The sequence below is a fragment of the Lycium barbarum genome, chromosome 10 (genome assembly GCF_019175385.1).
Source record: "Lycium barbarum isolate Lr01 chromosome 10, ASM1917538v2, whole genome shotgun sequence".
Lineage (NCBI taxonomy): Eukaryota > Viridiplantae > Streptophyta > Magnoliopsida > Solanales > Solanaceae > Lycium > Lycium barbarum.
The window spans coordinates 12,828,136-12,842,237 of record NC_083346.1 but is presented as its reverse complement, the minus strand read 5'-3'; the positions used below and the strand labels follow the sequence as shown (position 1 = coordinate 12,842,237).

Sequence of the window (14,102 nt, the reverse complement as noted above, 5' to 3'; positions counted from 1 at the left end):
TAAGTTCTAAATAAATCCACGCCGGAGCTGTAGGGTCAACAATAAAAGGAAGAAAGGTGAATGAAGTCAAAATGAAGTGTCAAGGAGGGTGAGTCACCACTATCCAAATATTTATCCTACCCGTCCCTAAGCCAATGTTACAAGCCTCAAAAGTCCTAATGTGATCACAGTCGAACTGTTCAAAGTTGAAGGCATGGAAAATAAAGGCAATCCTATGGTATGTGCAAGTATGGTATGCAAATTTCTTTGTGAGTGTGAGTGTCCTTCTATCTCTTTAGTCTCTTGTCCCATTTATTTTGTAAATATATGTGTTGGGACATTCTTTGGTCTATGTGAGGGCGTAAGGATTGTAGATTGCGAAGTAACTGGCTTTCCGGAAGTTGAAGTTCATGTGCATAAAGACTCCCATACTATGATTGTGTCATTAATTGAGGTTGCATTGTGAATTGCAATTGTTCTAAAATGTGCGTTTTGTGTCACAATGGGACGTGGATAAGAGCCCAATATTTTTCTTGGATTGAAGAGTCTGTGTTAGAAATACAGGCCAAAACCACCGTAGGCATTCTTATTTTGCTAGATGTCGTGTGTTAGTAGTAAGTCTTGTTGTAGTTGCTTGAGGACAAGCAAAAGCTTAAGTTGGGGGTGTTGATGTGCCGTGAATTTCGGCACATTTTATGTCTTTTTCACTAGAAGTGTTGCTTGTTTTTAAGTGTTTTTACATCGTTTCTTATGTTATTTTTGTGTTTTGTAGGGTTGGTTGACTAAGGAACGGAAATGATAAGAAATGCTGAAAAACGGACAACTTGGAGCAAAAGGACGTTCCATAACTCGAGTTACAGACCGTAACGTGATCCGTACCAGAGAGGAAGATCTAGATACGTGTCGTTATAAAGGACGGTTCGTAACTCATGTTACGGGCCGTAACGTGTACCGTAATCTGAAGGAAATTTTCAGTAAGAAGCCTAAGTAGTGTCACATGTTACGCCCAGAAGGACGGTCCGTAACGCAGGTTACGGGGTGGAACATCATGGCGTAATGTATTGGCCACTGAACACTGAAGCCATGATCCGCTGGAAGATACGGACCGTAACCTGTGTTACGGTCCGTCGTAAGAAGCCGTAACGGTTGACCTATATCAAGCTGACAAAGGACGAAACCGAAGGACGGACCGTAACCTGTGTTACGGTCCGTAACGATGCCGCGAAAGGGTGTTTTTGTCCAGAACTTTGGCGCAATTTTTGGCCCTATAAATACTTAAAGTTAGGCTTTTAACATTTATTCTGATCTTTTGGGAGCATTAACTTTAAGCCTTGGATATTTGTGAAGTGGTTGGAGCATTTAAAGCACCAACTTCATCCTCATTCCATATTGTATTACATTGTAAGTACATTATGTTAACTTTTAAGCTTTCTTTGTTAACTAAAATGATGAGTAGCTAATTTTAATTCTAAGGTTGTGGACCCCATGATGGGTATTATGTGAATGGGTTTCTACTATTGATATATGCATAATGGTTGTTGGTATTTATTCTATCGTTGTGCGTTAAAGTTGGGTAATGATTGCAAGCATTAGCCTAAGCCATTATACTAACTTTTCTTGGGAAAGAGAGTTAGTATTGGTAAGATTGAATAACAATGACTCGGGGCGTTAACCCTCGTTTAATAGACTAACTTAGGGATAAGAACAAGTCTAATTGGCATTATTGGTCGCTCTTCGAGTTCAACTCTTTCACATTTGGAAAAATCATAAAGAGGAAATACGACCTAACTGTTGAGAAACATTAGGAAGTCCTTAAGAGATCAAGTGCATACTCTTAGAACAACCATTAGAAGTATATCACATTAAAACCTAAAGCATAATATCTAATCAAAGTGGGGAACACAACCTTAGTCTCTCTCTCGCATTAAGTGCAATTCAAGTCAAAGTATTTAATTACATTACACAACAAATATTTCAAACTATTCGGAATAGGATTAAAGCCTTTAAAGACTAGTATCGCATACAATTAGTATCCTTTTCTCTCCATATTCCCTGTGGGATTCGACCTCAGCCTTGTTTGAGTTATTATATTTGACAACGACCGCTTTACGCCACTCATAGGTGTAATTTGAGCGTATCAGTTTCACGCACAGATTCTGTGCGTGAAAGGGCCAAAATGCAAATGTACACTTTCGCCCTTTCATGCACAAAATCTGTGTGTGAAGCCTAGTTTTTTTTTTTTTTTTTTTTTTTTAATGGATTAGTTTGGTTCCCAATTTTTTTTTTTTTTTGGTTACAAAATTGCTGCTCTCAGGAACTAAAGCGTTGAGAAGACGCGTACGTGCCGAGACAGAAAAACATTAGGTAGTTGTTCCTTTAAAAAAAAAGGACTGTAAATAATACAAAAAAAAAAAAAAAAAAAAAAAAAAAAACAGTTTACTGGTGCCGAAAGGTGTTAGACCACTAAAAGTTGTGCAACATATTACACCGTCCAGTCATGAATGTGTTATTGCCTCGAGTGTTTTAATGTGTTATTGTCGTGGTTGTATTAACCCAATATATGTATTCTGAATGTTACTCTACCACCTTTTAATTGTTTTTGTATTTCTTTGTACTTCTTCACATTATTAATATAGATAATCTTATGTTATGAACACAATCTGTTAGAAACTCTTTTAATTAAACTCTTTTGCAGCTAATTAAGTCGTCGTCCTATTTTACGCAATGGTTGCCACTTCCAATAATTTTTCTTCCAATGATTTTGTACCGAATAGTATTTACCTCATTAGTTTAGGACTGTCCTTATATTTGCAACAAATCTAGTTTTTTTTTTTCCTTCTAACAGAATATTAACATCGTCCGCTCACAAAATTGGTAATAATCCAATTCTTTCTTATTTCAATGTGTTCACAAAATTTAGAAAACTACTGCCAGCACAAGTTGCACACTTTTTTCCAAATCCTATAAGCTACTGCCTATTTCATATGCCAGTAACAAACATAAATTGGAAGCACAAAATCTATTGTTATTCTATTATTTTTCCTTTGTCCCTCTAACCATCCAGGTTCATCCCAAATGGCGACAGGAACAGAATTATCAAAACAGTGTGTACCTGTTAGCAAGATACCAAAGTATTTCACTTGATTGGGTGATGAAAGTAGTAATTTGAAGTGTTTCAGTAATACCATACAAAAATCCAAGGCACAAGGGCTTTTTCAGGAATTAGTTGATGTCCTGGCGAAGAGGTAATACCATTTAGACTTTGCATTATATTCTTCAAGTTTTCAATAATTCATGTTACCTTTATTGAGGACATCAGACGCTTTTTAAATCTTCAATTGGTAAAATATGTTCGAAATATTTTGATACTTAGGTAGGTGTTAATCGTGATTTATTTTTCAGAGGAAGAAAGCCTCCATCTTTATTTGCTTTTGTAATTCAGACCAAAAGAACTAAAAGAGATTGAAAGAACAGAAAAAAAAAAAGAAAAGAAAGCCTCCCTCCGTTCACTTTATTTGCACGAGGTAGGTTTGGGAAAAAGAAAGAAAGAAAGAGAATGGCAAAAAAGGAATAAGAAAAGAAAATGTCCCATTAAGAATTAATAAGTGTAATTAATTCAATACCACCAATTTGACGAACAAATAGTTACAGTATTGGAAAATATTTCCAAATATTATTTTAAATTTTTGAACCAAAATTTATAGCCAAACGTGGCCTAAAGGTTAATTTTCCTTTTGTTGAGGTTAATTTATTAGTTTGACAGTCATACACGTGGCTCAATTGTAAGTGGTCATAAGAGAACATTTTCTCCATATACGGGTGTGAATTAAGCTGCACTGTATATCTTATATATACATAACAAAGTATGTTTGCCTTCTCATTTTCATTTTTTTGTTTGTTTGCGTGGTTCACAAAATATGCTACTATATTTTGGTCCTTTCCCTGAGTTATTAATAAGAGACATTGTCTTTGATACAATGCTTAATTGGATCATTGAATGAGTCGTTCAAATGCTGTAACCACTTGCATATTGAATAATTCTGGTATGCTACCTACAACACAGTATAAACTGAACAGATGAACCAGCAAGAAAATTGTCAAATTAGATCACGTTTCTTAATCACATAAACAATCCAATCCAAATATCAACCATGGCCTGGAAATTCACTAAATCTTCTTCCCTTTTGCTCCTAATTTCCATTTTTACAATTGCCATATCAAGTAAAACAATAGCAAGTGATCCTGACATCCTTTCAGATTTCATTGCCCCAACAAATCAAACCTCTGTTGATGCCAATTACTTCACCTACACCGCTATGCGCGGTAATATTTAAAAAATCTATAGATGCATGTACTACAACAAAGGCTACAAAGGCAGAGTTTCCAGCACTTCATGGTCAAGGAGTGTCACTAGCCGTGCTTCAATTCCCTCCGGGTTCTGTAAACCCGCCTCACTACCACTCAGGTGCCACCGGACTATTTCTCCTCCTGGAAGGTGTTTTGGAGGTTGGTTTCGTCGATACAGAGGATGTTTTGTACACTCAAAGACTAAAAGCAGGGGACATTTTTCTTTTTCCTAAAGGACTACAACACTATCAGTATAATGATGACCATAAAAATGCAGCAGTTGGTGTAGCTGCTCTTAGCAGTGCAAGTCCTGGCACTGTTTCATTGCCATCCTCAATTTTTTATTGTGGAATTAGTGATTTTGTACTTGCTAAGTCATTTAAGACTATTGAGTTCACAATTAAGAAGATCAAAGCAGCAAGCAAAACACCTTGATCTATTGTTGTCATGTTTTATATTGATGTTTGAATTCAATGCTTATTTCGTGAAGTATATAGGCTCAAGAAACTTATTTTGATTTTATTTTAATTTTGTTTTACGAGTGTTTAAATTTGTTTCTGGAGAACTTTTTTGGTGGTTTGTTTTGAGAGAATAGGTCTTTCGGGACGACGAACAGGGGTAGTACATGAATATTCTCTTGTTGTTCATCAACCACATCTTCAGCCTGATCTTAGGTCCTGACTCACCCTCGGTGCATGAACCTTTCCAATACACTCAAATCCATTTATAAAAGAATAGAGCAAATGAGAAAGATACGAAATTTGAAACTGCTAAGCAAAGGGGTCTTCAAATTATTCATTTGACAAAATTGACTTTTTGGTTAGTATAGCAAGTTATCTTTTTTTTTTTTTTTTTTGAAAACCGTAGTGTTCGGGCTAACTTGTGCGCACCTCGACTAAATCCACGAGATAGCGTCCACCTCCCACCAACAACAGGTACTTGGTGACTCGATCCATCAAGACTAGAACAGATATGAAGAAATCACCTAGTGTTTTTGTCTTTGCTGGGAATTGAACCTGAGACCTCATGGTGCTCAACCCACTTTATTGACCACTAGGCCACACCCTTGGGTGCAAATATGTTATTTAAAAAGGCCAAATACATAGATGGCTGTTATACCCCATTTAAACGGGTCAAAGTAGAGTACAACATATTGGTGATTCCTATTTTGTTTATTTTAAGGAGTCGCCACCTAATTAATTTTAAAGGTGAATTAGGGCACCTAATTATTAACTAAGGCAAAGCTAAACTAAACCTCCGTTAATGGTCTACTTAATTAGTGATTCTAGGTAAGGGTTCTTGATTATCCTAAACGGAAGGGGTTAGGCATCCTTTAGAATCCATTAATTATGGTTACCGACCAAACTTAGGTTAATTAATTAAGGCATAAAAATACAGATATAACATTTTAAATACTTAGGAAAATAGTTTGTAAATATTATCAAGGTTTCAAAAATAGAGAACATAGTGCCTATCCATCCATTTTCCGAGCATGATCTCTTATTTTTACAAAGTATGACATTTTTTGGAATTACTTCTGCGTCCATGAACTAGCCTCGAAATGTTTTCTTTTGCCAACACTTGAGTTAACTCTTATTCTTATCGTTCCAAGTCTTTTAATGGGAATAATCTCTTCTAATTTTTTATCAAATTTATTTTTCTTCTAAAAAAAATTGTCAAATAATTGGTGTCGCGTCAAGTTCGAATTCTAGAGCTTTTACCTTCTCAATTTCTTTCAGGTCCTTCCTTTATGGGTATGATCTTCTGTCTCAAACGACGGAACATTTGGCCTGTTAGCTCCATGCCTCGTAGAATCCATTTTGCACTCGGTCTACGTCATGGAACTTTTACTCTGTCATTTTCACCATTTATCGATTCTTAAATTGGTAGATGTCCAAATTTATTTGTGCAATCTATCAAATGGCACTTCTCGATATTTGTTCGATTTAGCCATCATGTTGTTCAGAAACGACTTTCCAAGTACCTTTCTTCTTTGAAGTCTTCACCCGTTTAATTGTGTCATTCTTATTTTGGGTTGCTGAGATTTATCTTCGCGCACCCATTAATTTCAAGGGACAATCTCATAGGTTTTTCATCCTTGACATTTTGCAACTCGCCAATGCTTCGCAACTCTCGGGTATATTAAATTCAACTGTCGTGCGCTCGATCAATCATGATCTTTCTATCTTAATCCCGAGTTTGTCTATCATATCCTTACAAGCGCTCGATCAATCATGATCTTTTGTAAACTTAAATGACCAATCTTTTGCATTATTAAAAAGTCCCTTGTTATGCAAGGCGAACTACGCTTGACCTGATTCCTCGGTGGATACGTAGGCAGCCCACATAGGGACTCGGTCATATTAGGGTAGAATTTTTCCCATTTGCATGCAACCGAAACTACGTTTGACCTGACTTCCTGTCGGATACAGGATACATAGGCAGCATATATATGGCTCGTCCCTATTATTATAAAATTTTAATTTTCCCCTCAAAAGTAGTAGCAGAAAAACTGGAGCATTTTTGGCATGCAAGACGAGTTTTCTTCATCAGAAATAGCCTAAATACTGGGGCAAATTTTTGGCATCTTTATCAAATGCGGGGCAATTCTTTTTTGGAATATACCGGAGTTGGTAAAGGATAAGAATCAACTCAGAACCAAGCTTTGATGTTCGATATGTGTAACACCCCGTACCTTTAACGAAAGTTTTGACCACGATCCTAGACTTAGAACATCAGATAAAGAATATGGGAATTGAAATTTTTCCGTTCAGTTGTGATATGGTGGTTTACGCCCATGAACAGTGGTCGTATTCCAATTTAGGACCATGAACAGTGCCCATAAACTGAAACCAAGAATTTCTGAACATTCTGGAATTTGACATTTTGAGGTCATATGGTTAAATACGGACCGTATTTTACTTTACGGCCCGTATTTCAAATCGTGTTTGGAATTTGGGAACACTTCCTTGATAACAGTTGTATAGAATTGAAATACCTTTCCAACAGTATCTTACGGGGTCAAACGGACATCTGTGCAAAGAGTTATGACCATTTTACGGAAGAGACGCAGTGCAGTCCGTATTGCAGTTTACGACCCGTAAACTGAATTTACGACCAGCACTGTTCAGAACGTAAATTGCAATTTCACAGGACAGTATATATTCATCCATATCAGTTCAACTCATTGTTTTTCATTCCTTCAAACCCTAGAACGACCTCCTACTCTCCTCCAACATCAAGAACACCAAGGTAAGTCCATTCTAATTATTCCAACTCAATTCTAACATATATCCTTGTAATCTAAACAAGAAATCATCAATCCTAATATAGGGTTTTCAAGAAAACCCATCTCAAGATTCAAAAATCAAGATTTAGGAAATCTTCTCCAAAATCCAAGTCTTTAATTCAAGTTTTGGAGCAATTAAGGTATGTAGAACTTCCATCCACATGTGGGAATCTCTATGTTCTTCCCCATGCTTCGTTTCCTTGATATTCATGAAGTTCAAATCTTAGGGCATTAAACCCAACATATTGGTAGCCCGTATTTATGTACATGAATTTTGTATCTATATTCGTTGTTGTATTCCTAATCTTCTATTACGGTTATTAGGAATCCGAGCTTAATCCATGAATCATGAATTCTTCCTCATGTGTTCTCATTATGTTTATATGAAACTTTATGATTTCATCCAGCAAGTTACAAGCATGTTTTCAAGTCAAGTATATATATATGATTATGAACTATTGTTATTACTCATGCATCAAAAACATGTTTTGCAAGACTATGACAAGTTATCTTATGAAACTATATTTCCAAGTTATGATTTATGAAAACCATGTACAAGCAAGTTATGATTTATGAAAATCATGTACAAGCAAGTTATGATTCATGAAAACCATCTACAAGCAAGTTATGATCATGAATACTATGTACAAGCAAGTTACGATTCATGATATACCATGGGCAGCAAGTGCCACTATTTTACATGTGCATGTTTTGGGAGTTGCATTAATTACTGAGGAGGGCTTCAGATAGCGTGAAACTACGTAGCCACCGTAGGATGAGGATCGCTCTACCCATGTCCCGGACGATCTCTCATAATGACTGGATCCTTTCATATTTTATTAAATCTCATGTTCCCTGGCAAGGACTGGGTGTTCTGCTGGCGGGACGCAAGCACCAGACCATGGATCAGTTATAAGTTATTTCTCTCCCTACTTATGATAATTTTACCATGTTTTATATATATATGTATGCACTCATGTTCATGTCCAGGTTTTCAGTTTCAGTTCTTATCATGTTATTCCATGTCCCATGTTATTTCTTTCAGTTGTTTTACATACCAGTACATTCAATGTGCTGATGTCCCCTTTTTATTGCCCGGGGGCCTGCATTTCACGATGCAGGTACTGATATATAGGACGACACATCTGCTCAGTAAGACAGCATTCGTATCAGCTTATTGGTGAGTCCCATCTCATTCGGGGTTTAGTCAACTTTTGTTTATGCTTAGTTATGCATCTGAAGGTATGGTGGGGGCCTTGTCCCAGTAAGTATGTTTTCCAGTCAGACTCGTGATAGAGGTTTCATAGACTAGACAAGTCAGTTATGTCAGGCTAGACATTCAGAGTCGTATAGCCATTTTGGCTCATTCATGTTATTTCCGCACTCATGTTTAAACAAGTATTTATATTTAATATTATGACTTACTATGTTTTTATAAAGGCTCATCATGCACTTCACGTTATATTTCCGCTCATGTATGCCTCATGATAGTTCAGCAAGCCATGTGGTTCGCTCGGTCACATGCAGTCAGGCACCGAGTGCCGTGTTACGTCCAGGCCATGGTTCGGGGCGTGACAAAACTTGGTATCAGAGCCTAGGTTCAAGAGTCTTTAGGGAGTCTATGAAACCGTGTCCAGTGGGGTCACTTTTATATGTGTGAGGGCCCCATACATATAAACAGTTGACCACTAAGACATTCAGGAATTGTCTCATTTCTTTCTACTCTAGATCGTGCCATGAAGCTTAGAGCAATAAGTAACTTCTCTTCCTCTCGAATTACGTACGTTTCGAATGCGCAAGAGATGAACAGGTAATTCAAGGTCCAAGTAAGGATGTTTACCCACAGGGAGTACAATTGTGCAGCACTTGCTGGTAACGAATGAGACTTCAAGTGCTATTGAAAGTGGAATACAATGTAAGTTGCCCGAGAAGGGGTGTAGTGGAATGAATAGTATGTTGAATGATAATGATGTTCTTGATAAAGGAGAATGGGATACCACAGGGAGAGGATATTAGAGAAATTAGAAAAGGAGCTAAGTCTGCAAGAAACGTAAATCATGAAGGATCTCAAGGAAGTGGTGGCAGACAGTTTTCTACCGGAGGTCATCAGGACCCACTCCATCTACTGTTAAAGATTGAAAGGGAAAATAAACAGGAAATTGTAACAGGTACAGTTGAGTTGGACATATGAGGTAATTTCATCATTTTTATACTGTTGTTGAAATTGGGAGCCCTGTGTGGCTATGATATGATATGATATATATGTATATATGTTGGCCTTGTGAGGCATTGTTGGTATTTCCTGCGTGCAGGTTTTGGGATAGTAAGAAATACAGAGGAAACTCTGCCAAAATTTTCCTAGAAATAGAAGGAGAATGAGATATAAGTTCGTAATATGTCTGGAAAAGCCATGTCAACAGTAATGATAAGATTTGACTAAGTTACGAGTACGGCTGACTTTGAGAAATATGATTTGATTTCCTATTCAAATGAACACCTTAAGTGGGTGACAGTTCGGATACATCCGAATGTGTGTTAGAAACCAAGGGCTTACGTTAAGCGTGGAGTAGAGTGATTAGTGGAAGAAGAAATTAGCTAAACCGTAAGAGAGCAAACTATAGAAGAATAGCCTTTAAGAGTTGTCAAAAAGGGGTTGACCTAAGATTTACAATGTGAGCAGAGTAAAGTCTTTAAGATGGAGTATGCCAGTTATGAATACAGTAGCAACCGTTCATGTAAGTAAATTTAATTTTTCCCTATGAGAAATTTCTCAGATGGGAGTTGAAAGATTCATCAATGTTGTAGAGTACAAAGGAATTACAGAAGATAAGGAATGTTAATTGGATCCCATCAAAAGAGAAGAATTTGTAAGTATAAGATGTTAGCCTTGGTCTGAGGGGGAGATGCATAAATCGCCAGTAAGTCCAGTGAGATAATTGAAGACCCGAAGGGTTAGTATGAGATATGAAGAACCTCAAGTTAGGTTGGCATAATGAGATAGTCTCCATAAGGGAATATGCCTCATCTTAGAGAAAACCAGAAGTGAGTAGAATGATCATCGAACGGATCGTGTCAAGTTCAATTACTATCGATTAGGCGATCACAGAAAATCTATAAGATCATGCCCAGATATGTGTCAAAAGGGTAGTGCCATTGCATAAGACTCTAATCTTTAAGGTGCTAGTCATAGACTTAGCGCACAACAGTACTATGAGTATTTTAGGAAGTACGACTCATGATTTAGGCAGACAAGAGAACTATGGTGAAAGAAGTTCACCCCTTATCCAAGCTAGGAATTCGACTTTCGGGCTCCGAAGTAGGTGGAGTTGTTTCCCAGAACATGGCTTATTCCTCCTTAGTCATCGAAGTTAGAGAGAAGCAGTTTGGTGATTCCTACTTGCTGTAGATGAAAGAAGGGATTCATGAATAGAAAGCATTAGCTTTTGAACAAGGGAGAGATAATGGTACCTTGAGATATCGAGGCAGATTATGCGTTCTAGATGTAGATAGGCTCAGAGAGCGAATCATGTCAGAAGCTCACAACTCTAGGTATTCCATTCGCCCAGGCTCCACTAAGAGGTACCATGATCTTAAGGAGATTTATTGGTGGAATGATATGAAGAAGAATGTAGCAGAGTTCGTAGCTGAGTGTCTGAGTTGTCAGCAAGTGAAAGCCGAACACCAGAGGCCTGGTGGCTTGGCTCAGGATAATGATATTCCTGTCTGGAAATGGGAAATGATCAATATGGGCTTTGTATCAGGTCTACCTCGTTCAGCTATGAGGCATGATTTAATTTGGGTGATTGTGGACAGACTTACGAAGTCAGCGCACTTCTTGCCAGTTAAGACCACAGATTGAACAGAAGATTATGCCAAGTCATGTGTTAATGAAATTGCTGGATTGTATGGGACCCTAGAGTCCATCATTTCAGATTATGGTGCTCAGTTCACACCGAACTTCTGAAAATCCTTTCAGAAAGGATTGGGTACAGATGTGAACCATAGCACAGCTTTTCATCCTCAGACAAATGGTCAGACAGATACGTTATTCAGATCTCATGTTATAATATTCATGTTAGTTCAATACTCAGATATCAGTCCAATACTCAAGTATTCATGCCAGTTCAGTATTCAGCTAATTCAGTATTCATCTAATCCAGTATTAAGTCATCTCAGTATTCAGCTAATCCAGTATTCAATTAGCTCAGTATTAAGTCAGCCAATCTTCAGTCAGTACAATAGACATTCAGTTTAGTATCTCAGCAGTTTAGTAATCTTGTATTCATTCAGTTCAGTAACCGTGTGTCCTTGATTTCAATGGTAATTGGGATGACCACCTGTCTCCTATTGAGTTTACTTACAAAAAAAAAAAAAAAAAGGGATTACCATGCTAGTATTGGTATGGCACTGTTTGAAACCCTTTTTGAGCGAAGGTGTAGATTACCAATTGGCTGGTTCGAAGTTGGTGAAGCAGAGTTGTTAGGACCAGATTTGGTTTATCAGGCTATGGAGAAAGTCAAGTTAATACAGGAGCGTTTGAAAACGGCTCAGAGTCGCCTGAAGTCTTATACAGATGTGAGGCGAAGGGACTTAGAATTTTCAGTTGATGATTGGGTGTTCCCTAAAGTCTAACCTATGAAAGGTGTCATGAGATTTGGCAAGAAAGGGAAGCTAAGTCCCAGATATATTGGACCTTACAAAATTCTACGAAAGGTTGGTCTAGTAGCTTATGAACTTGAGTTGCCATAAGATTTGACTGCTGTACACCCAGTGTTTCATGTATCCACGTTGAGGAAATGTATAGGAGACCCATCGTTGGTTTTTCCTGCTAATACTATAACAGTTAAGGATGGCCTCACCTATGAGTAGATTCCCATAGCCATTCTTGACCGTCAAGTTCGCAAGTTGAGAACTAAGGAAGTAGCCTCAGTGAAAGTCCTGTGGAGGAGTCAGATGGTTGAGGAAGCTACATGGGAAGCCGAGGAGGGTATGAAATCCATGTACCCGCACTTGTTTCAGCCCGCAGAAGAGAATTATGATGAAACACCAAGATTTTGAGGTATGTAAGCTTTCTTTTCATGTTTTTGGTCGTGTGTGGCCAATTTATAGTGCTATTGTGATGTAGCCTTGTGAGGCAATGATATTATGGGTTGTTGTAACAGGTTGGTAGTGCCATATTACAGGGGAAACTCTGGCGAAATTTTTGTAGAATCCCGAATGTTTAACAATTGAGGACGAATGCTCCAAAAAGGGGGGAGAATGTTACACCTTGGAAATTTCCCCGTTAGCGTACCGCGAATAGAACCACAAATGGTATGAAGTATACGATATGTTGACGAGTAATAAGTAATATTTAATGATTCTAAATGAGATTTAAAAGACATTTGAGGTAAGAGACGAAAGTTGTTAAGGAAAGCAAGGTATATGTTGTGTGTTGGGCAAGAATTACAAGTATCGAATTAATGATGGTTTAATGACATTTTGAAGAGTTATAATGTCCCTTATGTATTCATACCTCACGTTTCACGTCCAAGTTCATGTATTCTCTATTCATGTCTCACGTTTTAGCACTCATGTTTTCATGAAACTATGTCATGTCAGTTTTTCATGTTCCATGTCATGTTTCTTCAAGTCCATGTATTCAAGCCATGTCCATCCATATCCTTAACCATGACCCATCATTCGAGGACGAATGATCCCAAGGGGGAGATATTGTAACACCCCGTACCTTTAACGAAAGTTTTGACCACGATCCTAGACTTAGAACATCAGATAAAGAATGTGGGAATTGAAATTTTTCCGTTCAGTTGTGATATGGTGGTTTACGCCCATGAACAGTGGTCGTATTCCAATTTAGGACCATGAACAGTGCCCATAAACTGAAACCAAGAATTTCTGAACATTCTGGAATTTGACATTTTGAGGTCATATGGTTAAATACGGACCGTATTTTACTTTACGGCCCATATTTAAAATCGTGTTTGGAATTTTGGAAAACTTCCTTGATGAAAGTTGTATAGAATTGAAATACCTTTCCAACAGTATCTTACGGGGGTCAAACGGACATCTGTGCAAAGAGTTATGACCATTTTACGGAAGAGACGCAGTGCAGTCCGTATTGCAAAATACGGCCCGTATTGCAGTTTACGACCCGTAAACTGAATTTACGACCAGCACTGTTCAGAACGTAAATTGCAATTTCACAGGACAGTATATATTCATCCATATCAGTTCAACTCATTATTTTTCATTCCTTCAAACCCTAGAACGACCTCCTACTCTCCTCCAACATCAAGAACACCAAGGTAAGTCCATTCTAATTATTCCAACTCAATTCTAACATATATCCTTGTAATCTAAACAAGAAATCATCAATCCTAATCTAGGGTTTTCAAGAAAACCCATCTCAAGATTCAAGAATCAAGATTTAGGAAATCTTCTCCAAAATCCAAGTCTTTAATTCAAGTTTTGGAGCAATTAAGGTATG

At 37.6% G+C, this 14,102-nt stretch overlaps 1 pseudogene; it reads left to right on the top strand.

The window, feature by feature from the left end:
- The first annotated feature begins 4,130 nt into the window (after nucleotides 1-4,130).
- On the top strand, nucleotides 4,131-4,761 carry LOC132615020 (putative germin-like protein 9-2; annotated as a pseudogene).
- Nucleotides 4,762-14,102: the final 9,341 nt, after the last annotated feature.